Source organism: Pituophis catenifer, unplaced genomic scaffold, assembly GCF_029215685.1.
Source record: "Pituophis catenifer annectens isolate HBS135680 unplaced genomic scaffold, rPitCat1.0.hap2 SCAF_3, whole genome shotgun sequence".
Classification (NCBI taxonomy): domain Eukaryota; kingdom Metazoa; phylum Chordata; class Lepidosauria; order Squamata; family Colubridae; genus Pituophis; species Pituophis catenifer.
Genome location: NW_027256883.1, coordinates 117328629 through 117353639, shown reverse-complemented (window position 1 = coordinate 117353639; position 25011 = coordinate 117328629).

Below are 25011 nucleotides of genomic sequence, written 5' to 3'. Positions count from 1 at the left end.
AGTATGCTTTTTATTAATTAAGGGATTTCCTTTTTTTTTTTTTTTTTTTTTTTTTGCATTCTTGCATAGTGTTATATATAAAGGATATTAATTACACTGAATTCAATCATGTGCTAAGAAAGCTATCAAATGGACTGGCTTCTTGATCTTCAATCACAGGAAAATGTTTCACTGAAGCTTAATAAAATCTCCAGACAACAACATTTAGCTCCTTTAATGCTCAGCAGCAATCAAGGGAGGAACTAATCTCTTCTAAAAGTTGTGACTTATTAGTCAAACTGAAACATTTAGCTTTGGTTTGAGTTGAATGCAGTGTGCAGTGTGAGATAAATGCCTAGGTAGAAGAAACACGAAGAGCTTAGAGGTAAGCTAATGTCATTTCCTTTTAATCTAGAGATGGAGGACTCTAGAATCAAATTCTTACTCAACCAGAACAGCAATTAGCCTGACCTACCTCATAGGGTTGCAGTGAAATTAAGTGGAAAAAGAGAGATTCATGAGTCCTGCCATCAAAGAAAAATAAGATAAAATGTACAAGAATAAAATGCAAATAATATGCAAATATCTATCTACCTCTTTTATCTCTAACTATCTCTATCTCTGTATCTATCTGTATCTCTATCATATGTCCACCTCTATATCCGTCTCTGTGTCTCTGTCTGTCTGTCTGTCTCTCTCTCTCTCTCTCTCTCTGTGTCATCTCTCTCTAATATTATTTGCAATCAGCCTAAAACACCAGTCCATTCTCCATATTGAGAGCAGTTCTAGAAAACCGATTGCTTCAAAAGTACTTTTTCCTACCAATATAGATAGCATACATGGAGAAGTCCAAGAATAGTTTAATGTAATTTGCTAAGCAGCTCCCAAAAGTAGGAAACAAGCAAATGAACCAAAAGTTATATTTTGTGCCCCATGGGCAACCTCTAGTTTTCTATGCAGCCTTTCTAAGCATATGATGATACTGTGATGATACTGAAAAACACTTCTGAGCTATATGTTGGTGTTTCTTTCAGTTCCACCTAAATTATACTCACCTTCCTCAGGATTGCCCAGAGATTCTGCATAATTGAAAGATAGGTTTATAGGGGAGCTATGAACTAATAATAGCCTCTCTCTATCAATGACCTCATTCACCTGAATCAGACAAGCTATAATGGAAATAGCAGCAAGAATATATTTGCCCAAGTAGATCGTTAGTTGGCACCAAGGAATATGTGCAGAAAGGCTCAGTGGCTAAGACACTGAACTTGTAGATCAGAAAGGTTGGCAGTTCGGCGGTTCGAATCCCTAGTACACCTCTCCTACGTGAGCAAGGGGTTGGACTAGATGACCTCCAAGGTCCCTTCCAGCTTTGTTATTGTTATTATTACTGTACTGATATCCCTTGAAATAAAAATAAATATATTTAGTTTCCATCTATGCTGACTTCCAAATATGTTTAAGAACATGTACTCAGGCCCAAAAGACCATGTGTGAAAGAGTCCATGTGTGTGCATCTAGGCACAGATGCACACAGAGTTGTACCACACAGAGTACAGCAGTGCCTACATTGGAAAATAAATCCAGCAGTGCCTACATTGGAAAAGTTCCATTGTGCTATCTTTTTCTTCCTCTTCCTCTTCTTTTTCTTCTTCCTAGATGTTCATATTTCTAGGTATCATAAAATTTCCTTTTAAAGGAAGGCAAAAACTCTCTGAGATACATTTATGGAAATACTCAAGAGAATTTAGAGAAATTCCACTTTTTAGTGTAAATTTCCTTAGGCTTTTGTCTTTTAAAATAGTACAGCTGGAATCTAAGTTTTTAATTTCTTTGGAAACAGCACCCTCTTCCCTTGGAAAATGAACACTGCAGAAGAGGATATTTCAGAGACTTTGGAAGAGAGTCCGAACTATACCCTGAAGAATTTGAAGTTCTTCCCTGTGAAGAGGATTTATGAAGCTTTCCAGAAAGACATCTCGCCACTCAAATTGTGAAATCAAGCACCAAATTCACCTTCAGTTTATGAAAAGCTCAGGGGCCCTGCTGTTTCATGATGAACCAAGAAACGGAAACACAATATTCAGAGTATCTTTTACAAGTTGCAGAGGTGCTTAGCAATCAATGAGTTGGAGAAAGATCATGGAGGAAAGCTGTTTCAGAACGATTGGCTTTAAGCAGCAGTAGACAACAATTCACATTTGTGCAATTTACTCTCTAGTTCTCAATCAACCAGCAGGGATTATTGTTTTTAAATGAACAACAACAACAACAAAAAGCAGATTGCCCTTTAAAATATTTTCATCAATAATCTTCCTAATCTGCAAAATCATCACAGCATTCTCATAAACACCTGCTATTCTCTGCTCTACAGAGAATTATTAAAACTGCCCAGAATATCCTTGGGCTACCAGCCCTGAACGACATCTTCACATCTCGCTGTTTGAGGAAGTTGCACAACTTTCTCAGAGATTCTTCCCATCCTGCTTACAATCTTTTTGGACTGTTCCCTTCTGGCAGAAGATATAGAACTATTAAAACTCAGATCACACATTTTCTGAATAGTTTTTATCCCAGTGCTATAATTGCAGTCAATAATGAACTAAAGGGCCACCATCAGTGAGCTGTTGGACACCATTACTTGGTCTGTTGTGTGGATGTTTGGGTGGTTCAGGGGCAGGGAATTTATGATGGGTGGGTGGGGAGTGTTTGGGGATTGTTATGTGTGTTGGGCCTGGTCTTTGGATCTTATGTGAATTTCGTTGTATGGGTATACTGTGTATATACATACAATGACAATAAAGTATATTTATTTATTTGTACAATGTTATGATGGAACCTTGTCTCCAGGAAAGCTACAGAATTTCTGATCCCTGTTACTGATAAATAATTATCCCAGCTTGTCTTTCTGAGCCTGCTCTTTTCTGCAGAAGGTAACTTTGGCAAGGAGACAGATGCAACCGAACTGCAATACAGATGGTGGACAAATTCATGAAAGGCATTTATCTGTACTGCTGTGCTGAGTAAAGGTAACTAACTAGACAGAAAACAGAGTTGATTCTCTTCATTCCCCTTCAGTTCACTAATATGCCATGAAGGACAGTGTAAGGGCTGCTGGGCCATTAAAAAAGAGAGGAGGATAACTTATAGATGCCTTCATCTCAAGGTTGATAAAGGTACACAGAACAAAAGGCTTCAAGTGCAGGTGCTGTATGGCCTGATTCATCAAACATGGCAGATGGTAAAGTTCATATTGTTCTCTTTAAGAGGCTTTAAGAAAATCATTTGTCTTGCTTTCAGTATACCTTGCCTCAAAAACCATCCTTAATAGTACTGTTGGGAAATTACAGTTGCATCCAGAATAAGTGTTTTACATAAAATATTAAGTGTCATCTACCTCTGCACAATCAAAGCTTCACCTCTTTTACGTGTGTGTTGCATCTGACCTATCTAAAATTGGGGTGGGGCTTTATTTGCATATTCATAAAAGCCATCTTGACATTCCCTCCTCCTTTGCCTCTTAATTCTTCCTACCTCATGCATGCAAATGGAAGAAAGATTGCTCAGTTGGTTGGGAAGGAGGGTGGCAAACCAACATGGCCTTCCTTCCACTTTTATACAGTTGCTTACAAAACATAAAATTTGGAGGAACTGGATTTGTAGGAAGTTAGCACCCACCCCCTCTTAGAAGAATGAAATATTTTAGGAAATATTAAAAAGGCAGAATATTATATTTCCCTGGATGAGAAAAGGAGAAACATGTTTTAAAAACAAACACACACCCCCTTCAGCTCCAGGGTGATGGGATTAAGACATGGCCCTCGGGAAATGATAGAATTAGCCCTCTGCCCATCTAGCAACAGAACTCACCACATGGCACCTGAGGAGATTACATCACCCAGCAAGATTCAACTAAGTTTGGGATTCAAGACACTACAAAGTTACCCCTGCGTGGTCCCATGGGAGTCTGACAACCAATCAGAATATAGGAACAGGAAGATCCAAGGTGGGGCCCAAGAGCGGGTATAAATATCTCTCTCTCTCTCTCTCTCTCTCTCTCTCTCTCTCTCTCTCTCTCTCTCTCTCTCTCTCTCTCTCTCTCCCTCCCCCTCCCCCTCCCTCCATCCCTCCCTTCCTCCCTCTCCCCCCCCTCTCTCCCATGTCTTTTTTTTGCCCAGGACCCAAAAAAACCCATGTGGTCCTGTCCACCATTAAACCATCTTTCCAAGCAGTCTCCATGTTTCCAGTGTTTTTCTTCCCACTTGGAACTGAACCTAGATGGACATTTCTTCCAACGGATTATGACATTCTGTGTGCATAGCAGGAGATGCTGTTTTTATTTGAGATTTTCAAGAATGATCCCAACATATGAGCATGGATGGGAAATTCTATTTTCAGTAATTGATTGAAGGAAGTGGACAAAAACTGAGGTTTTTCCTCAGAACCTCCTCTCTCAACAGTGCATATTCAGAGCAGACCACAGATCTATAACATGCTAAGCAATGCAGCTACTTCACTCTTAGTAATGAGTTGGCTGAGTTGCAAATGGAAAACTTTGAGGGATGATTTGCTCATCTCAGAAAACTACTTCCTCAAAAATCTGCACAGCCTATTATTTTTGTTTTTTAAAAAAGTATAAGAGCCAGAAATGGGGAGAGCTTTCAATGGTATTCAATAGGAACTCAAGCTGTTTTTATAAACAAGGTAGGGAAGAATGGCTACCATTCTCAAATGTGAAAATTATTGCATGTGTTAAACCCTTAGGTATTCATTATATTTTGGAGTATTGCTAGAAAATGGTCCTGTCATGGAAAGACAGGAAAACGTGTCCTTATCTAATAGTTTTCTAGATGTTTGCAACCCTAATACACTACCTCTAATTAGACCTACACAAAAATATTTTCTTTTTGTCCAGACAAATTTCTGTGCACAAGAACACATAGCAAATATAGAAAACAATTCAGCCTGTGTTCCCCTGCCAATAATTCAAATTGGAACAATCTTGAAGAATCCTCCATGTTAAAAGCTGTCTGCCTAGGATAAGTCTATTTTTTAACTTAGTATTTCTGGATGAAAGCTAAATGGAGCATGAACTAGAATTATATGTGTTTTGGAGAAAATAGTTAGAAATAAATTGTCTTCTCTTGTTCTCCCTAAAACCTAGATCCAATCGAAGAAGCAAAAGGATGAAGAACCAGGATGGACAAAAGAAAGTATTTTCAATGTGTCATTCTTTGTCACTAGGTGATAATTAATTAGGGCATCTTTCGGAAACTTTACATATGGTTCATCTACTTGAATGGCTTTAAGAGAAGATTGCATGGATTTAGAGTTGATAAATCTGTTTTAACAACTACTTATCTGAATGGGTCTATATTATTTCAGCAATGGAAATATTATGAGTGAAAGGTCTTAGTATTTGCCTCATGTCCTACTAAAGTGGAAGGAATGTAGTTAAGACTGATGGGGTGGACCTACCACGTATGGCACGTGTTATCCAGGGATCACTGAGGTGGCTGGCTGCCTCTGTGAAAGGATTTTTTTGGGGCGGTGTTATCTTTTACCCGTGGGATGCCTGAATGCCAGTAGGCAATTGGGGAGGCTCCTTTCTTGTCCCTACATGGTTGATTCGCTCAAGGGAATTGAACTGCCGACCTCAGTGGTGCACAGGCCCAGTGTCTTACCACTTGAGCCACCATGGTGCCACATATATGGTATCCCACAGTCACATCGGTACCACAATGAAGATGCAAGGTAGAGAGTAATGTTCAAGTATCACCAAAGGATAACACAGGTCCTGAAGAATCAGCTCAATGGGAAGAATATCCACACCATTATCATGTCCCAGTCATTAGATATCTTGCTAGTATAGTGAACTGGCCAAAGCAGAACATGGAAAATTCTGCTAATCTGAAAACTCAGAAGGTTTCCATCGCACATCCAACATCCAAAGACTGTGCAGTTGGGAAGAGGGCAAATAGGATGTAATGAGTGTCAAAGGCACTGCCCTGGATGAAATTCAGTTTATCCAGTAGTACATCAGTAAGATGGCATCCTAAGATGAACTACTAAGAGAATGCCTGAGAATGACTCCCATGCAGAGGAAGGAAGACTCCCATGGGAGGAAGATCAAGCAGAAGTAGAAGATCAAGAGGAAATGAAATTGCAATGCAAGACACTGCATTGGAATGTACTATTGAGAGATAGCTGAGGTGACATACGGTGGAATATCCTACCAATGGTTGGAAAGGATTAGACTAAAAGACAGCACTGAGGCACTGATCATTGCAGCAAAAGATCAGGCACTAAGCACCAGATCTATAGAAGCAGAGGTCTATTAGACTAGGCAGGTTCTAAAGTGAAGACTATGCAGAGAGGCCTCAGAGACAGTCCAACATAAAGTAACATGGTGCAGATTCAGGCAGGAACAGCATATACTGAAAGGCACAATGAAGCAGCTGGCATTGTATATAGGAACATTTGGATAGTGTATGATCAGGGGTGTCAAACACAAGGCCCAGGGGCCAGATCCAGCCTGCAGGGAGCTTAGATCTGGCTTGCAAGGCTGCCTTGGAAACAGCGAAGGATTGGCCCATGGTGCCTCTGCCAGCAAAAACAGAGTTTGGGAGGGCTGCAAGTAGCCCTCCGGAGCTCCGTTTTCACTAGCAGAAGGTTGCAGGAGGCCATCACAGCCGAAAACGGAGCCTGGGAGCCCATTTTCGCTTGACAGAGCAGTCAAGCTACCATGGGCATGAGTGACTTTGAGCTGGCCATGCTCACCCCTGCCTCCCGAGGTCAAATACAACTCTGATACAGCCCTCAATGAAATCATGTTTGACACCCCTGGTCTAGATGCTCCCAAATCCAGATGGGAGATTCAACAGAAGTTCATTGAGAATAAGAGCGCTAAGATCCTGTAAGACTTCCATATCCAGACAGACAGATACTAGCCAATCAATCAAAAATTATGAATAGACTAGGACTACAAGACAGTGGTAATGTTAGATATAGTGGTGCCAAGTGATAGCAACATCAAAATTGGAGATCCTTGATCCTTGAATTTCCAAGAAATTCACTGAGTGACTTTAGACTTAGCTCCTAACCCTACTCAGTTACTATGAATATAACAATGGAGAGGCAAAAATACAATGTACATTATGAAAGAAGCTGCAATATTCTGCAAGTATAATGCTTACAGATATACATACAGATATACATAACAATAATGAAGTCGCCATGAGTGAGTAGGTGGCTATATAAATTTTCCAAAATAAATAAATAAATGAAGTCATGTTAGCTTTGAGAAATAACTAATCACACATTTGGTCTTCAAAAAATTGTCCTTCCTGTTATTTTCTTATGCTTAGCCAATCAATATATCCACAAAACATATTGTTATCTCAAACAGATTTTATGTCTGCTTCTAAAGGAAGCTGTTGACAAAACAAAAGGTCATTTTTAAAGTTAAATGGTAATGCACCCTCTCTTTTTTCTCTTCCGTTCCTAGGCATGTTAGGTTGTCAGGTCTATTGTCAGAAATATGTGGCAATATTAGTTATTTGTAAATGGAATACATTTATGGATTCATTTGTCACTGAGTGGGAAGAACATCCAGTGGCAGGCTGTAAGGTTAACCATTATTAGTTAGAACTCTGATTTAAGCATCCAGAAAGGGACATCACTCCTGTCAGTAACGTAACATTCTGCCTTACCAGGTAATCAGTGTACGGGAGAAATATCACATCAGCATACTTATCATTTTCATATTGTGCTACAATCATTGCTGTAAATAAGGGACGTGAATACTTAGAAGCCTTTGTATTTATGTATACTGTCTCCTAAAGGCATTGTTAATGGATTGCTGAGCCATTTGGAAATAATGAAAGCTCCAAATCTTTCATGCTTCTACCTTTGTATACAATGAGGATAGCAAAGCAAGCAGGTCTTATTTATCAAGCTCCTTTGATATGGGGCATCCTGCTCTTCCCCTCACTTGGGCTACATTATGTAAATTTCATTTGCTGGTTGGATAGTGAATAAGACTTTTAACCTATTAATAAAAGAAATATACCACTTAAGATAAAATCTCCATCCCTGGTTTGCAGCAGTGGATAGGGTAGAATGATGAAGTTAGTTCAAATCAGGGGTGAAATCCAGCAGGTTCTAACAGGTTCTGGAGAACCGGTAGCGGAAATTTTGAGTAGTTCAGAGAACCGGCAAATACCACTTCTGGCTGGCCCCAGAGTGGGGTGGAAATGGAGATTTTGCAATATCCTTCCCCCAGGAAGGGAGGGAATGGAGATTTTGCAGTATCATTCCCCTGGAGTGGGGTGAGAATGGAGATTTTGCAATATCCTTCCCCTGCCACGTCCACCAAGCCACACCCACAGAACCAGCAGGGAAAAATTTTGGATTTCACCCCTGGTTCAAATGCATTATATTATGTGGTACATTATTCAGCTACTGTCAATAGGTCTGACTTGGCTATCACATTCAAAATCAAAGGGAGGAATCCCATAGGTAAATATACACCCCAAATCAGGCAATGAATTTCTATGCATTGTACAACCCATTTCCATTGATTCATGGAAATTTACCATCCTTTGATGTATAGATAAAAGTGCCCTACCCTGTAGAACAGGATTGTATTATGTCATAATATGAATAATGCAAGATTATAGAGAAATTTGACAAAATCTCATCGGTGTGATGCAGATGGCTTCTGGAGATGCTTTGCATGATAAATTAGGGATATCCTCAAAAAAATTAGTCCCTGAGAGACTAGAAAAAAAACCCAAAATGTCTCTTATTCCAAGTATAAAATGGGTAGGAAGCTTCCCCACCCCCAGCTCCAGCCCTGGCACTGCCAATTGTATAGATTGTTTCATAGATAGAAGTGATTGCAAGCAGGCAGACCTTGTTTCAGACCTTGCCCCAGTCTGATCTCCTAGGAAAGCAACCCTCTCGACTCCATTTGATTGAAGTGAAAAGGCACTTTTACTAAGAGATGCCAATTACAGTAGAGTCAGGTGGAATCTGAAGTTCCCATGCATCAATACAAAACTAACCCCTTGGTTGGCCCAACCCTCCCCCCATGGTCCATTCGTATGCAACCAATCCGGCACCGCCGGATGTTTTGGGAAGCACTGAAGCATTTAGGCTGGTGAAATTCCATTCTCACGGTATGTGGTCTTGAAGATGCTGACACAGACTGGATTCCAAAATGCTCTGTTCTTCCTCAAATGTCAATTCCCCCCTCCCAATTTCTCATCATAAAGGTATACAGCTTGATTGCCCATTTGTTCCTCTCTCCCTTCCCCAGTTGATGGCAGAATACCAGCAAGGTGCCAAGCCGAAGGTGGATCTGACAAGGTGGATCTGACACCTTGTTAAATATAATTTATTTTTCAGTCAGCCATCTTCTGGGAACTCCCATCTTCAAAGCTTACACTATGTGCACAAAAAGCTTCTCATACAAAAGCTAAATGTATAAGATACAATGGAAATAACTACATGCCTGCAGCAATCATACTTTTTAAAGTTGAAGTATCAGGTTTTCTGCTATCTGGTATACTCTGCTGTGTGTATAAGGATATTCTTGTGCTAGAAGCAGCTACTCAAAATTAATGAATCTTTGTTCTGAGTTCCTTGCTGTTGTAAATGAACATCACAGGCTAGAACTTAGATGTGTCTCTACAGAGATATATGAAGCTCTACCAGTTAAATTACTGGTTCGAACAAATCTAACCAGGACAAGAGTCTAGCCCAGTGGTGGGCTTCAAATTTTTTTACTAAAAGTTCTGTGGACGTGGCTTGGTGGGCATGGCAGGGGAAGGATACTGTAAAATCTCCATTCCCTCCTCACTCCGTGGGTAGGTTACTGCAAAATCCCCATTTCCTCCCAATCAGCTGAGACTCGGGAGGCAGAGAATAGATAGGGGCGGGGCCAGTCAGAGGTGGTATTTACCAGTTCTCTGAACTACTCAAAATTTCTGCTACCGGTTCTCCAGAACTGGTCAGAACCTGCTGAAACCCACCTCTGATGAAGATGTTAAAGAAAGCAAGCTTGATGTCAGGAAAAACAGTGAAAACTGCCAAGAAGAGAAGAAAACCCAAAGACAAGAAAAACAAAGGTCTCTGGAAGTTCACCAAGGATTTTTGAGATCTGTTAAAAGAAACAAGAAGCAATATTACAATCCCACTTGTGGAGAATGACACATGGTCAACAGATTGGGAAAAAAACCAGTCTACATAGTGATACCAAAGAAAAAGTCTTAACAGTATGCAAATTGTTATATAAGAGTCTTTAATATTATGTTAGCAAAATAAAGCTTAGGCTCATCCAATATAGATTAGATCTATACATAGAAATAGAGATGCCAGATGTTCAAGCTAGCTTTAGAAAAGGCCAGGAACATGAGACATTATTGCTGATACATGCTGGGTAATTGAGAAAGTCAAAGAATACCAAAAGAAGTCTCTATGTGTTTCAATGATTATAGAAAGGGCTTTAGCTGTACCAATTGTGCTTAGAAAAATAGGAATCACAAAACATATTGTCATTGTGTGAAACTTATATTCAAGTCAAAAAGTCTCAGTACAGATCAAACATGATGAAACAAACTGGCTGCAGGTTGATAAAGGAGAGAGACAAGGATGTCTACTCTTCCCTTGTTTATTCAACCTATATTTGGAATATGTATTGAGGGAGGGTGAACTGGAAGAAAATGAAAATAGTTTTAAAATTGAAAGATGAAACATTAACAACTTGCCCTGTGCTGATGTCACCACTTTGGTAGCTGAAATGCAAAGACTCTGTAAGCTCTAGTAATAAAGATCAAAGAGCACAGGAGGAAAATGAGGCTGAAATTAAACAAGAAGGAGACAAATTAATGACCACAGGTACAACAATTAGCCTTACAACTGACAATGAAGATATTGAAGTTCAATCAGAATAGAGCTGGAAGGGATCTTGGAGGTTTTCTAGTCCAACCCCCTGCTCAAGCGGGAGATACCAATTCAAACAAGTGACTGTCCAGTCTCTTCTTAAAAACCTCTAGTGATGGAGCACTCACAACTTCTGACAGCAAGCTGTTCCTCAGGTTAATTGTTCTCACTGTTAGGAAGTTGCTCCTTAGTTCCAAGTTGCTTCTCTCCTTGATTAGTTTCCATCCATTGTTTCTTATTCCTGCCCTTTGGTGCTTTGAAAAATAAATTGACCCCCACCTCTTTGTGGCAACCTCTCAAATACTCAAATGCATGCTATCTTCCCAGGCCTTCTTTTCTCTAGACTAGCCAAACCCAAATCCTGCAACTGTTTTTCATATGTTTTAATCTCCAGGCCTTTAATCATCTTAGTTGCTCCTCTTTGCACTTCTTCCATAGTCTCAGCATCTTTTTTGTAATGTGGTGACCAAAACTGGATGCAGGTGTGGCCTTACCAAGTATTCCAGGTGTGGCCTTATTATCGATCATTTCTGTCTTTTAAGATCAATTATCAATAGTAAAGAAACCAACAGTCCAAAAAAAAAATCACTGCAAACCAGCATTTGGTAGACTAGCAATGAAAGCCTTAGACTAGATATCCAGATGCCTAGATGTATTTGCATCTGCAAAGACAATCAATTATTTTTCTTGGAAGTGGGACTTTGAAGAAGAATAAAAAGAATATTGACACTTTTGGATGTTGATGTTGGAGAAGACTCCTAAGAAGATCTCAGTCAAGCAAACAAACAGATCATTGAACAAATCAACCCAGAGTTCTCACTTGAAACGCAGATAACTAGGTTTAAATAGTTTGGATACATTATGTGAAGCTCTCTAAAGAAGTCTATAATGCTATAAAGCAGAAGGAATAAAGCCAGAGCTTTTTACTTTTTTTCCTGCGCTTTTCCTAAATGCAATGATGTACTACTTCATTTATCTGCACTAAGTCTGTATACATAAATTCAGTTTAACTCCATGTGTCTGTCTGTATTTATACAGTGGTTTCTGCTTTTGATAACAGAAAAGTTGGGACACTGCAGCAGCAGAGTATTACTAGTTAGGAAGTTGTGGTAGCCTATACAGTCTGAATTGGATAACTTGCAAACCATTGCCAAAGTGTCTCAGACAATCCAGAAAGGATTTTCTTCAGCCAGTTTTGAATCAAAGTGGCATGAGCACAGAACACAAACATCTTAAACAATAACTCAGCGATGTCCTCAGATTAAGCTGGAATAGGGCACTTAAGAGAAAATAATGATGGGAATGATTTCCTATTCTCTCCTTCTCAGTAAAATCAGCAAGTGAGTAGATCATCTGTTGTTATGATCTGCAGCAGACAACCATTAGAAACACATCCAAATATTTCAAAGGCTTAATTTTAACAAGCAGTATGTTGACTCTGCGGCGGAATGCATACAATTCTGTTAATAAACAAGAGGAGCAAACTACACTGTTCGTTCTGTAAGCTAGTTGCCAAAATCACTACCAGCTAGCAAATGATTTGTCACTAGTGAGCAAGGACAATTATCGACTCAATATGCCACAAACTAAACATAAATGAGAATATGCATTAAGCCCAATATTGATTTTCTTTTCCAGTTTAAGAGTTTGTTAGAGCGTTCTTCCCAGGGAATATTGTCAATGGGGTGAAAATGGGGGTGTCTCATGGGTAAAGTTTCCTCTACATCTTTCCTGAATGTGTAATACCTAATTGAGACTCTCTTAATCCTATAAAGCCCTGGGTCAACCATTCATTTGACTTATTCCACCATCTATACTTTCTTCCAGACCAGTAAATGAAATTATGGGAGGGACCCAAAAAGTGAGTTAAGATTAGTGATTATTTAATGTGTTTGTTTGATTGTATTGCTCTTTTAACTGGCAAGTGTTACTGCCTTGAACTAAAAGTATTTTTTCTGTCTTAAAAACAATTATTTTAGAGATTTGTATGGGAATGATAGGAATGTATCAAAGAGTAGAATTGAAATGAATGCTATCAATGATTTTGTCCAATAAAAAGAATGAAACAGATGAAAAACTGAGTACTTGTAATTGATACTTTCTAGGAATTCTAAGCCTTAAAAAGAAAAATTGCGCTGAAAGATGGAAACAAACTTTCTAGAATGTTGCCCCCATTCTTTGGAACATCATCGCCACAGATATTTTAATGGTTCCTTCCTTCCTTGTTTGTTTATTCACATTTGTGATAGCCACCTTACTCTAATAAACTCTGTTGATCTTTAGGGGCTCTATAAAGACTTGGCTGTTCAAGGAAATGGTGGGTGGTTGAAGGAAATGTTTATCCATCTATCAACAGTAATTCTTTTTATGAGAGAAATGGATTGCAACTATTCTTGGAGTTTTGTGAATTTGTGGTTCGGTTTTTTATTGTATTTTATTTTGTCTTAATCTAAGTTACAGAGTGAGAAGTGTATACTTCAAGAGTTGGTTATAATTAGAGCAGCCTATACACCAAATAAATAAATAACATTTCTATCTGTCTATTAATTAAGGTTGTCAGCAAAGCAACAGATACCATATAAGTAGTTACTCCCTTGTGAAAGGGAATCAGAACTCTAGAAAGAAAAACTCATGGTGAAGGATCTTAGCTGATGGAAATAATTGCTAATTTGTTCCTAACCTTTTTATGTCTTTCCTCTGATTCTTGCTAGCAGCGATAGGAAAAGATGGCATGCATGCGCAAAGGACCAGAGCTTGCAGTGCAACAGTGAGATGCATGTTTTTCTCATTCTGATGAGGCTGGATGGCACTGCTTGCTTCATATAGCAACTCTTTTCAAATCACAGGTGAATTAGATGTATCAAAAATGAATTTCCATATCTAGCCAATTATGGATGTTATTGTCAGAACTGTCATCATGTGCCTCAGCTGCCCTTTGCTAGACTGTGGGGCGGGGGTGGGGTTGCTGGGAGGGGGAAACAGAAACTACTCATTGTGCCTTCCCAGGGCATTGCCTCACTGTCCCAAAGCCTGGAAGTGGAATGTAATGGCTCATCATCTAGCCTGCCGATGCAGGGATTGTTGCCGAAATAATCCTTTGACTGTAACTGGACAATAGGAAGATAACAGGAGGAAGAATGAGAAAGGGAAAGTTAACTAAGAAAGCTTCACATGCAAATTTTTAGTTCTGGCTTTCCTGTATTGTAACCATCTGGCTTTTAGTAAAAGTATACCTTTCACACAAATGGAATCAAAGGTTTTTCTTTCCTAGGAGCCCAAGTTGGGACAGATTTGACAGTTATTTATCATTAAAAAATTTAACAAAGAACATATTCTCTATTCATATAAGAGAACAACATAATTCTGAGTGTCCTTCTTTTGTATTAGGAAGGAGACAAACTCCCTGCAGCTACCCTTGCAGTAATGGAACTGGACTGGTCTTCTCCAGCCTTGCCAGATGTTCCTCCTGGGAGGCAGATATTGTAACTTTCCAATATGCCCCCTATGCCCCCTTGTTCAGAAGATGCTTCTTACAGATTTGACCATGTGTACCATCAACTTTATTCCAGCTGTTCTCTTATTTTCCACTTTAGCTCAGGCAAAAAGTTGGCAGAGACAGTAAGAACAAACATATGGATGATAGAGAGCACCACAGTTCCCATATGTACAGGAAGCAGATAAATGCATAGTTCCACAACTTAGGTTGAAGCAAATCAGTTGTGTTGACAGTATTAATATTTTTTTTTTAATTTGATTTATATGCCGCCCTTCTCCGGAGACTCAGGGCGGCTTACAATGCATTAAGCAATAGCCTTCATACTTTTGTATATTTTATACAAAGTCAGCTTATTGCCCCCACAATCCAGGTCCTCGTTTTACCTACCTTAGAAAGGATGGAAGGCTGAGTCAACCTTGAGCCTGGTGAGATTTGAACTTGCAGTAATTGCAGGCAGCTGATGTTAATAACAGTGCTTTAGTCTGCTGCATCCCCAGGGCTCTTAACAATATTAACAAACTTAATTTCCCCTTTGGAAGCCTTCCCTCTCCCTTTTTGTTTCATTTTCTGTTGTTTTGCAGAGAAGAAAATGTCACCTATAATTAGAAGGATCTGCCAGTTTGAGAGGTTAGAGTCCAGGCACAAATCCAATCTTATTTTTACAAATATTTTATTCTGGACAAATTGCATTGGTAGAATTTTTTTTTTTTAAACCAGATAGATGAAAGTTTTCCTAAAATATGGCAGGAATGACTATTCTACTGAATATGTTGTGGAATACAGTTGACAATAAGGTAAGCTCTAAGACCTCATACAAAGAGGCAGAAATGTTATTGCTGATACCCTGGACAATCATTTGTGATTTGCAGGAATCAGGAATTTGCATGAATTCCTGAATCAGGATACGTCATTTATTTGATTGATTTCTATAGCTGCCCATCTCTGCAAATGACTCTCTTTTTACTTTGTTTAGCTTCTGTGTCAGCCTTATTTGCTTTAAATCCTACCCAGTCTTGCCCATTTGCTTCCACTATCTCAGTCTTGAATCCTGCAGATATAAAAGTTGATCACACATACCATACTCCCTGATACAAATTTCCTATCCCTATCACAATTCCTTCTGACCTGACACACCAAAGGAACTATCTTGGGAGGCTCTCCATTGATCTTGGTGATATAAAAGAAAACAGAAAATAATTAATGTAAAATGTCATCTTTGACACAGCAGCCACAAACATCTGAAAGAACAGAGAGCTGATCTGAAACAACACAGAAATCAGATAGATCATCATGGGAAGCAGAGTTGTAGGAGGCCTTCAAGTTGCTGTTGGTCATTATAATAGAGTAATATGAGTGATGTTATGTATTGTCACCCAACATTTTCACAATTGTTTTTCTAAAGCCACTGTTTCTTTATGTTCAGGTGCCATTGTTTAAAAAGTCTCAAATTGAGGCAATTTACAGATGAATTTCCACCTAATTAAAATTGGGAATTTGCAGACATTCTAGAAATTCATCCTTGCTTATTTGCTATTGCTACACTAATGATACAATACTGTCCAAAACTTCTAAATATAGCTCTAAGTGTTTGCAAGACTGAAACGCTGACATTTTGGGGATTTGCACGTGCAATAATAATAAAACAGAAATAGATGCAGTTAGAGTAAGGTCACTTCAGGTAAATTTATAAAACATTTCTGTTCTTTCTTCTTGTATCAGCCCAAATGCATAGAAAATTAAAGAGCAATTTACCATAAAGGTGCTTTGCTGAAATAGACTGGTGGTGAGAGGAAAAAAAAAACTTAAACATACATATTCACATACTAGTGCAAGTTTTCTTCTTCACACCTTTTCTCCTTATCTCTAACTGCAGAGCTGACCATAAAACGGTATCTGAGCAAAGGTTTTGTCCTCTATTTTTTTTTTGTGCTTTCGAAAGTTCTCCCCTCTTTGCCTCTCAGAGTATAAAGTTTAACTCTTATCATATAATTAAAGACTGCATTCCTCCAGAGAAATTTTCAACTAATATCCCAAAAGGGCAGGAACCATACAAATTTACAAATTTAAAATCAGATTTAGAGATCTTTCTGTACATTACTGTACTGCTTAAAATTGTTGGGATGTGAGCAATGCTTTGTTGGCTTGTAATGCAGTTTCTAAACTATAGATCCATATTATTATCTAGAACTGCATAGACATGATTGGGATAAAATTAGCTACTCTTGAGAAATTCTGGCCCAGATGTATCATAACTGATCAGTCCCTAGTATTAGCAGAGAATGCTATATGTGCCATAAGAAGGAGAAGAAGGCTGGTAACCTAGCTTGCACTTTCCCTAATGTACAGTATGACTGTGTGTAGATTGTGATACAATGCAGAGAATAGGCTAATGATTTCCATACAATTGTTCACTTCATTTTCCTGTCAAATGCAGCTGCCTGCTTCTCTTAGGTATATGTGTTTATATGAGTACGCATTGGAAACATCAATAATGTCTTAGGCAGTCAATCCATCTTGTAGCTGGGACATTAATATTGCGCTTATGCAAAACAATTTTTCATGTTAGGCAATTTCCCATATATCCTGGAACAAGAAAAAGGGTTGCATTATATTTGGTTTAGATTAGATATCAAATTTAAATTATACATACACTGCAAGGGCACTTAAGCTCACAAAGTTACTGAATTTCTGAACACTTTATATCCATGAATAAGCTGCTGGAAAATGGGTAAGCTGAACAGCTACATCTTAAAAATATTTGAAAGGTGTAACTTAAAAGCTGGAATCCTGTATGTTTCCTGGTAGTCGGTTTCAGTGAATCTTTTTTCAAGATAGATGTCAATAGGATTTCATTGTTGTTCATGTCTTAACAAAAAAAAAGTGTATGCTCTGCGCTGTATACATTGTGTGCATTTTTTCAGGGTAGGATTATGAGACAGCAATATAGATCTTCAAATGGATTATTAATTTATTAGGTGCTTTACTATAGATATACAGTATACCCATGAATTAGGATGCAAATGGAATTAAGTTATGTGTAGGCATAAAATAGATCTTGCTTAAAGAACATATTCATGGCTTGAACTAACATAGCATAAATGCATTTTTGTATTCTCCTTTTATATTCTTATTTTTTTCTTCACCATTTTTGGACATAGAATGAATCTTTTCAATACATTGTCCCCTCAGCTCCATAATTTTCTTCACTCTCATTGTTCATGCTCATGAAATGATCTTTTCAATGTATTTTCTATTTCAATTTCCCATCCTGGAAACTGCCCAGACAGAAAAGCTGTTCTTACTTTTAAAGATCTATGGATGGATGTAATTATATTGGCTCCATTTGTGAGACATGTGATACTGCTCAGGTGGGGACAAGGGAAAGATATTGTTCACACATGAGAAAATTGTTCAGCTTCTTTTTGTTTGTGTATAAAACAATAAGAAGAAATTGAAAAGAAACAAAAGGGAAGAAATCCAAACACTTATTAGAAACTGATGTGTACTTGAATAATAACTGGAAAACAGAAGGTAATTGTTAGTCAAACATTCTGCAATGTTCTGCAATTTCTGCTGGTTCGAATCTCTCCAAGGCTCAAGGTTGACTCAGCCTTCCATCCTTTCTAAGGTAGGTGAAATGAGGACCCAGTTTGTGGGGGCAATAAGCTGACTTTGTATAAAATATACAAAAGAATGAAGGCTATTGCTTAACGCATTGTAAGCCGCCCTGAGTCTCCGGAGAAGGGCGGCATATAAATCAAATTAAAAAAAAAAAAACATCCTGGATTTAAAAAAAAAAAATTCCTTTTGCAATATTCTTTCTTTGGTCATGAAGCTTTTGCTCCCAGGTCTCCTGACTTCTATATATGATCAAGAGAAGTCAAGCAAGAAAGCCATTGTAATTGATGGCTGCATTAAGAGAGAATATTTCCCAGGAACTTCTGTCTTCACAAGTCCCTCACAAATCAATAGCAGGTGATACATTCAATAACATCTTTGAATAAAGAGCTTTTCAGAAAGCCAGCTCCTGTCCACTCCTAGTGTGCCTTAATTCATCATGATAAGAGCCATCATGAGCATTGATTAAAAGCATGCTCTAGTCTGGTTTGATAAAAAGGTAGAAACATTTGCAGAGCTGCCTAAAACCTGTCATCAAGTTTCTATGTGTGTGTCAGGGGTGGGTTCTATTTATGTTTACTACCAGTTCACAACGGGATCATGCGCAGATCACCTATCCGGGACGGTGGGCAGAGCCTCCCGCCAGTTTTACTACCGGTTCTTGTAGTAACCCACCACTGGTGTGTATTCATATTTGCTTGCTTGTTTTCTGAACATTTTTGGCAGAAAAGAACCACAGCCAGATTTGAGATAACTCTTACAATTCCTAAGGTGAATTATCCCAAGCATGAATGATCTACATCTGTGTGATCAGGTAGGCTTCTAACATAGAGAACATTGACCCAACAGATGTGTGGTTTTCCCAGGAATCTCTAAAAGCTGTTGCCAAACTGAAATTTTTAATTTTACTTTCTGGAGTAGAATTACCAGTAAGCTATTCAGAGACCAGATGCAGTCCTTGTTCCTGAAGTGTTATGAATTCCCGATTCAGAGAGACACAAAATCCCAATGATACTGTTGAATAAGCAAACCAAATCTTCTTCTTCTTCTCTTAAGCTCACTCAGGAGCCTAAAAAATGTCTGATTATTTTTAACGAAGAACAGAGAGTTATTATGTTTGTGTCATCTCCCAAGTATTACTTCCCAATCATTTTCAAACCATGCGCAGCACTATTGCTGATATGCTGCTGAATCTTTAGGTTAAAGCTGATGCATAGAATTCAAGCATACCCAGAAGGGCATTCTCACAAAATTATAGTTGCACCAGTTGTGCCCCTATTTGGACTGGGATGTCCTACACACAGTTACTCATGCGCTAGTCACCTCCCGTATTGACTACTGCAATGCTCTCTACTTGGGGCTGCCCTTGAAGACCACTCGGAGGCTTCAGCTGGTGCAGAATGCGGCCGCGTGGGTTGTGATGGGAGGATCCCGATACGCCCATGTTACACCTCTCTTGCGCAACTTGCATTGGCTGCCGGTTGCCCTCTGGGTGAGATTCAAGGTGCTGGTGGTGACCTATAAAGCCCTACATGGCTTAGGCCCAGGATATCTGTTGGACCATCTTCAACCAGCAACAGCTCCCCATCGTCTGGTGCGTTCTCACAGAGAGGGCCTACTCAGGGTGCTGTCAGCTAGACAATGTCAGCTGGCGACCCCCAGAGATAGAGCTTTGTCTGTGGGCGCACCCACCCTTTAGAATCAACTCCCCCGGGGGCTCTGGTTGGCCCCTGACCTTCGCACTTTCCGCCGCGAACTAAAAACATGGCTGTTTAAATTGCCCAGGCTGGACTGATGGGGTTTTGATTTTTAATGTATTTTAATATGCGTTTAATATGTATTTTAACATGTTTCTTACTTGGATTGAGATTGTATATCTTAATTGTTGTGAGCCGCCCTGAGTCCTATGGAGATAGGGCAACATATAAATCTAATTAAAATAAATAAAATAAATAAAAATATATATGCATGTTCGTACATTTGTGATATGGTTGGTTTAATGATACTTAATGCAAAGGCAGGCAAGAATTTGTTAGCAATTTACCATCATTGATTGATTGATTTTTGTACAGAGATGAAAAATGGAAGAATCTTGCATCCTTCGTGATCATTTTTCTTGTCTTTCATCTATGTTGAATTTGTCCATCATGATCCTTTCCAGTGATGAAATCCAATATTTTTTACTACCAGTTCTGTGGGTGGGTGTGGCTTGGTGGGTATGGTGTGGCTTAGTGGGAGTGGCTTGGTGGACGTGGCAGAGGAAGGATACTGCAAAACCCCCATTACCTCCCAACTCCTGGGGGAAGGATATTGCAAAATCTCCATTCCCACCCCACTCTGGGGCCAGCCAGAGGTGGTATTTGCCAGTTGTTGTTTTTTTAATTTAATTTATATGCCGCCCTTCTCTGGAGACTCAGGGCGGCTTACAATGCGCTAAGCAATAGCCCTCATATTTTTGTATATTTATACAAAGTCAGCTTATTGCCCCCACAACTGGGTCCTCAGTTCTCCAAACTACTCAAAATTTCTACTACTGGTTCTCCAGAACCTGTCAGAACCTGCTGGATTTCACCCCTGATCCTATCTCAAAAGGCAACATTATTCCATTTAATTCACTGCCTCAATATTAAGCATTTCCTAAAATATTCATTCATTGATAGAAAGGATTTTTCTTTTAGTTGAGCAATGTCATGAATACTTTTTATCCCCGGCTCAGATACCAGGAAGTGACTGGACCTCTCAAGAACTGATTTCAAAGCAGTTGGGGAGTTTAATTTCTATGGCATCTTCCTTCTCTTCCAAGATTGAAATCCACCCATAAAATGCAATACCTGCAACCAGATACTAGCAATTAGAATAAAAAAGAGCCATGACTAAAGGAACAATTAATTAGGAATATAGTTAGCAAAACAGCATGCATAGAAAACAGGAACAGCAAAAAACCTTTTTCAAGTAGTATCATTTCTGCCTAATATTCTGAGGAAGGGAGGGAGGGAGGGAGGGAGGGAGGGAGGGAGGGAGGGAGGAAGGAAGGAAGGAAGGAAGGAAGGAAGGAAGGAAGGAAGGAAGGAAATCCAAAATGTCCATGCACATTCAAAATCTATCTTGATAGGAGAGAGAGAGATTTTCTACCACACTTTATAATTTTTACAGATAGATTTTTTCTTTCTTTCTTTCTTTCTTTCTTTCTTTCTTTCTTTCTTTCTTTCTTTCTTTCTTTCTTTTTTGCCTTGTTTGCACGTATTCTTTACACTTTGTCCAAAACTCCTCCAAACACATCTCATCCCATGTCAGAAAAAAATGGACTTTAAAGACAGGCTTTGAAGAACATAGGGGCTGTGCAAGGAAACAGCAGGAAAATAATTGCTGATCTTTCTCTTAGTCAAAATTCTCAAATCCAGCCCAACTAGGCTGCATCCCTATCAGAGCCTATCTGAGTACAAAACTTCCAAAATGAATTGGAACTGACCTCTGAATAAGATCTGAGTGAAAGTATTTGGGAAATATGCAAAATAAAAAATATTTTGACAATATTTTGTCATTCATTGTTCTTAGGCAGGAGTGGTTCTTCCTTAGAGTGGGGAAGCTGATAGGATAGATAAATCAAAAGTACAGATTAGTGCCATATTTGCAATCTTGCCTAGCCTAAAGCACATCAAGTTAGTCCCTGTGGAGATATCCTTTCATTATCAATAATTACATAATTCTTCTTTGTTGTTCTGCCAGCTATTAACCTGACTGAAGCAGCCAAGAATTTCATCCATGTCCTTCCAGGTATCTACCTACTTGCCTTCCTCCAGATGTTGTATTTATTCCAGCTTTTTCTGGTAATACTAATGCCTATAAGAAAATGGGTGTATTAACGCTTAAGGGGTAGCATTGGGGAGTTGGGAGGCATCTTGAATTGAATGCATAATGTATAGTAGTTCTAAAGATAAAAAAAGAAGAGAAAGGAAGATTCTCCAATGAATCCTACAGGAGGAACAATATGTACTTTTTTGAGGCTAAGATTCATGCAGGATTGCCTCACTGATTTGTTGCTAAATATATCTATCCAATTCTGGAGTGTTGAATTGTTAGCGCCTAGGTGAATGTTTCTAGGTGAATATCTTGTTAAGGATAAGAGAGATGGAATGAGAAAAGGAAGACAGTTCTTTTCTGATAATCTGCACAACTTTCCAGGCAGCAGAAACCAGCTGACAACTAACTGGGAAATGAACAGAAGCAATCAGAGAGAAAAGCAAAATACCTGACAATTAGGCGGAAAAGGTTTCTTCAAAGTGGTCTTTGAAATGCAACATTTGAGGAGGATGCTATTTCTTTTCTTTTCTTTTCTTTTCTTTTCTTTTCTTTTCTTTTCTTTTCTTTTCTTTTCTTTTCTTTTCTTTTCTTTCTTTTCTTTTCTTTGCATGCATTTGTGATTGTTCATGACCGTAAGGAAGGCAGAAAAAAAGAAAGAAAGAAAGAAAGAAAGAAAGAAAGAAAGAAAGAAAGAAAGAAAGAAAGACAAAGGGAAAGCAATTCTTAATCATCAATGTCCTCTTGCTTTCAGTAGGAATATAAGATATCCCCCCTTCCTCCATCGAATGGTATAAAAATGTTAGGGAAACATAGAAGGGATCTGATTTCACAAAAGGCTCCAAGTCTTGCCCCCCACCCTTGAAATCTATTGAATGGAAATACATGCATCATTTATCTGAGTGAAACATTTATTAAAAGTTGTAGACATTATTTTTTTTTATTAAAATATTCAATAACACCACAAGCCTTCTGCCACGAGACTACCATTCCATATTTTAATGGAGACAATAATTGGATGTCAGTTCCAGAAAGAAAATAGGAAAGAATAGGCATCAAACACGGGTCTATGGATGTAGGGTGGTGATTTTTTGTTTGTTTGTTTGTTTGTTTTTTGCTGTGCTTGAGAAATTGTAATTGATATGTAAAAAGGGAAAGAGAATAATAAGTGTTTGCAGAGAGAGATAAAGTGTCTGTCTGTCTGTCTGTCTGTCTGTCTGTCTGTCTGTCATCTGGTTTATCTATCATCTGGCTCATCTATCTATCTATCATCTGTCTGTCTTTCTGTCTATCTATCTATCTCTATCACCTATCTATCTCAATTATTTCATCTATCTATCTATCTATCTATCTATCTATCTATCTATCTATCATCTATCTATCTATCTATCTATCTATCTATCTATCTATCTCAATTATTTCATCTATCTATCTATCTATCTATCTATCTATCTATCTATCTATCTATCATCTATCTATCTATCTATCTATCTATCTATCTATCTATCTATCTATCTCTATCATCTATCTATCTCATCTCTGTGAAAACCTCCTCTCTTTCTCTTTTCTTTTTTTACCTCAAATGTTTTGAAAGCATTTAAGCAGTTAAAATCTCTCTCCATTCAAAAAGACAGACACCAAAAACTTTGACACCATACACAAAGAAGCAAATAAAGCTAACTAGCTTGATTTGGCTTGGTTTTTTCACTTCTATAAAGTCAAAAAACTTACAGAAAAATATACATGTTCTACCATGTCTTCTATTTCAAATTATTTGGATCACACTTCTCTTAATCTAATTTTTTTCCCCAAGCAGTTTTCTCTAACACATTGGGATATTTTTTGTGCACCTTTCCCAAATAATATTTTTCTCTACGTTTTTTTTCAAACATTTTGATAATTCCAACCAGTTCAAAAGAAGGTAGATTACAGCACTCTTTGTGTCCCCGATCTCTGACTTTTCAGGATGCAATTTGCCTAAATTCTAAATTTGGCTAAACAATAACAAAATCCCAGGTGGAATGAAATTCTAATCTCTCCAATCTCTCCACAGATGCTGTCAAAACTCACATTAGAAAGCTTGTCAAAAATTCCATGGACTCCATAATTGTTTTTGGGGAAAAAATGTTACTGTTTCCACTAGATTATTACATGGAATCATCAGAAGTAGCAACCTTTTGCAGATTATGTCTGACCAAATGAGGGTCATACACCTCCCACCTAATCACTATATTGAAACTCTTCTTAGATTTTTTTCCCCAAAGAAACTGCTAGTTTTTTGCTAGCAGTTAAACCATATTATCTTGATAACCCAATGGATAGCTTGGATAGCTACAAGTATTTTTAAACAGGGCCAATGTTCAGTAAATATTAACAATTATCATAACATCCTCTGTTTTTTGTACTAAACTCTTAAAAGAAAAATAACAAGATCATCAACTAACCACACAATTTCATCAAGGAGATGTACAATGGAAATTTGATCCCTGTCTGAGGAGGTCCTAAGTGTGTGACCCGAATATTTAAAACTTTGATTTGGTAAAAATTCATTTCTTACAAAAGTCTGTAGAAACTTTATTATTCCAAATGCTCTCAAGGCTTTTCTTCCAGACAAAATAAATGTAATATGTACCATGCAGTTTGCTCTTAGCTAGTCAAGTGAAGAAGAGTTTTTTGTTATTTTTGAACCAAACCACTCCTTTTTCACATCAACCTTCATCATCCCCAATAATATTTTCTATCATTTTCAGCTTAACTTTTTTCCCCCCACTTCTTTATTGATGCTTATTTAGGGTTGTAGGATAATGGGACGAATGCAAATTTTACCCATTCCAACCATAACCAACTCTGAGGAGGCTCCATCAACTGAATCATTCATGTAAAAATATTCATATCCCTACTGTGCAATTGTGAAAAGATGCAACTCTTTCTTGCTGACTTTATTGATGACTCTAGATAGCTAACAGTCGAAGTCACACTCTGTCAGCTCCCCAACTCTCCCATCTGTCATTAAAGTTTGGGAATCGTTGTTATAGAGAAAGTTCAGGAACATTACCAACGTCATTTTAACTATACAAGAGACTGAATGCCCCTTTGCACATGCAAATATCCTACTCGATTATTGCAGCATGAAGTGTTTTCTTCTCATTAATGAGCCGTCAGGGATGGAAATC